This window comes from Poecilia reticulata, linkage group LG4, assembly GCF_000633615.1.
Source record: "Poecilia reticulata strain Guanapo linkage group LG4, Guppy_female_1.0+MT, whole genome shotgun sequence".
Lineage (NCBI taxonomy): Eukaryota > Metazoa > Chordata > Actinopteri > Cyprinodontiformes > Poeciliidae > Poecilia > Poecilia reticulata.
The window spans coordinates 1176662-1180224 of NC_024334.1; positions in this window are offsets into that span (position 1 = coordinate 1176662).

Below are 3563 nucleotides of genomic sequence, written 5' to 3' on the forward strand. Positions count from 1 at the left end.
ATAGCTCATYATTCAAAATTTTACGTTAAAGTTTGAGTRAACGTTTGACCCCTATAAAGATTTTRGATCAATGTGTTACTGTGTTGTCTGACCATAATATGCTTTACATACATTAAGCAGATTTAATGTAAATAATGCATAAAAGTTTTGATACGTGTTGAAAACTGAACCAAACACATTTTATAAACCCTCGAGGATGAATTTAGACACAACTCAGGATCTTGTAGGGGATATTGAGCATTAAATTAGACAAGAAAAAGTAGCATTTTGCTGGCGATCACAATGGACATATTGGGCACCCCTGATTTAGAGCATCAGTCATTCAACCAAGAGGTGTATGGGAACTCTACAGTGATCCACAGTTCAGGTGGGAGAATCTGTTAGAATAGATACCATTAGTCATGGACTCATTAGTTTCCAGACTAATAGACTAATTTGCAATGTTTTATCACATAAAGCCCCAAAGAAATACAACGCAAGCAGTTAATTTTTCAGCAGGATGACAACTCAATGCTTCAGATTCACTGAGGATCTCCTGGAGTGGCCCAGTCCAGATATGAATCCAACTGAACATCTCTGGAGAGGCCTGGAAATGGCTGACGGACATCTACCATCCAAYCTGATGGAACTTGGGAGAAACTGCATAAACATAGGTGAGCTAAACTTGAGGTATCATATTCTAAAACACTTACACTCAACAAAGTATTATGCAAGGGCTTTGGATGCTTATGTAACTTATTTCTTTGGTTTTCTAGTTTTAATAAATTGGCAAAACACTCAAAAACAATTTCTCACATTGTCTTAATTTGGTATTTGTGTGCAGAATTTGGAGGAAATGTCATGAAACTTGGAGTAAGTCTGTAACATAACAGAATGTGTAAAAACTGAAGTGCTGTGAATATTTCCAGATGCACTTGTTAAAAGAAATCTGTGGTTGTAATGTGACATGAAACTTTTTCAACGTTTGCAGAGCATTATGAAAGAACACTGTTAGATCTCAAAGACAAACTTTCTGGCGTACCAACCCTAACATGATTAGTAGCTGCTGCATCTACCAGTGTGGTTGGTGATGCCGCCATTATTTGGTTGATCAGAGCCGGCAACAGATCTGTCATCTGTAAAGCATTGCAGAAAAGCATTGCAATTCAGCTGTAAATTCTTTTGTAATAAAATTCTTCCGGTTCCATCTTACTTCTTTCAAATAATAAAACAGTATGCCTACACCTGATTATATTCTGTTAATCAAATGGAGTTCACACTGTAGCACAAAATGTTCAGTAGATGTCAAGATAACCCCTCCCCTAAAAAAAAAAAAAAACATTTTAAGAAGTGTCTTGTTGTTTTCAGAAACTCGGATAAGAGGTGGTTTAATCAGTTTGTGGTAGACATTTTTTTTTACCAGCCATTTTATTTTTCTGTTCAGAAGTTTCATTTTAAGCAGCGGTGCTTAGTTTGAGAAAGTCCCTTTTAGAAATAGAAAATTTGAAATAGAAACATGKTTTTATTCCTCGGTGGGGAAATTCAGATGCATCAGCAGAATTGACATGCAAAATGAATGCATGCAGAATAGCACAAAGGTAAAAACATACAACTGATCATTTAACTTTTCAATATTTCATGAAATGAAACTATAATTACACAAAATGTAAACATATCAAGGAAATAAAATATGACCGTTAAGTTTGTTCTTATGAATACTCCAGGGAGTAGGCTGTAAACATATTATGGTGTTTACTATAATATGTTGTAGTAAATACGTTATAGCAAATAAACGATGAATTGTTTTGTTAGCTTTTTATTTAATATATTCTTCTTTAGTTAGCAAGTTTAGTAGTTCTCTTATATTGATTCCTGTCTTTCATTGTTCATGTGGTTAGTGTGGTATTCTGTTCTGCACTAAAATTGAAGTTTCAACTGATATCAATCTGGGCTTTATTCTTTCCACCGTTTGGGTCCCACCTCGTCTTCCATGACAAGCATGTGACAAGTTATTTAAAATCTTTGAAAGAAGCAGAAAAACTGTGCAAATACCGCATCGACAACAGGGCGCGGTGTAACAGCTGTTATAACGAACTTGCTATAACATTTACTGTGATACAAAGTCACATATTGTTAATATTTGACTTCTGTAAATATTAAAATGTGGTGTTTTCAATTTGCTGTAACAACAAAATTAGAGCATAAACATGTATTCAAGAGAGTTTTCACTTTCTGGCCTCAGTGGCTTCCACAGCACCGTCACATTTCGATGTGGGGTGAGTCTGTTTGTGATGTACAGCATTATTTTTCTGGTGTTGGTCAGGCCTCTGGCAGCAGCATTTTTTAAAAGAACTGCTGACTCGTGTTTTTCTACATACATTTATTAAACACCATCACAATATTTCAACTGGGTGAAACAAAAACGATGAAGTAGCATTTTTCCATGCAGTTATAATTGGAAACCCTTAAATGTGGCAGTGATTTTAAAATGGGCATCATTAACTAATTCAGTACAAGGTTTTGAAAACATTGTGGAGTATGGAATATTTATTGTGTTTTATATTATTCCTGCCGTGGCAGTGTTAGATTTAAATGAATGGAAATTATATTAATGGATTAAAGAGACCATAGTACATAGTCAAACTCCATAAAAAAATCTGTAGAGGGAGCTAAACATTAGGTTGATGGTAATGAGGCCTTCAAATCTCWAACAAATGGAGTTAATCACTGAAAATAAATCGTTAAAATAACAGTGGAAACATGGGGGTGTGGGGGGAGACTCCACAGTTTTATGTACAATGAGAGTGTTATTGCTGTGATGCCATCGGTAACTGAGAAGGATGTAAATAAAATAAAAATCATTCCTAAATGACTTTTTTTTWAAAAAATATATATATAGAAATAAAAACTCGTTTATTTGTTTTACATTGATACATAATTTATGCTGTTTTATGTTTCAGAAAACACCAGTSTCATTTCCTATCAAAGACAAACCAATGAAAATAATTAATATTATCTAAATTTGCCAGRGCTATGAGCAAAGGGGACCTACCTCTGTACGTGAGAAATAAAACCAAATGTGCTGTACTGCTGCTGTGCAGTAGGTCAGGATGTGGTTAATCAGCACRCATGGTTTTCTCTTTGGGTACATTTTTTGTTATTTGTTTTTCAGGAGCGCACGACTGTCATGAACTGTAGAACACAGAATTTGAAAGCTTATGAAGTTCTGTGCTTTACATTGTAAAGTACATTATCTTGAGAAATGGTAAGTCCCAAGTCTTCTAAAGTTTATATTGGCTTAACTGTTATAATTCACTTACTAATCGTTTGATCAACACAACAAATAAGAATATCTACAAATACATACAATGGAGATCAAGAGTAGCTGGACTCTCCAGCAGTCATTTGTTATGCTCTTGTGTCCTAAAAACATGAGGAAAAAAAAACCTGTACATTTCTCCTCCCATCTTGCCTTTTTGGAGTCAGCTTCCACCACAGATAAAGTCCACTTCCTCTTATAGGCTGAGCTTTTTAGTTCGACCTTTCTGAACTTGTTAAATCCCACCCACGTACAACAACTCAGA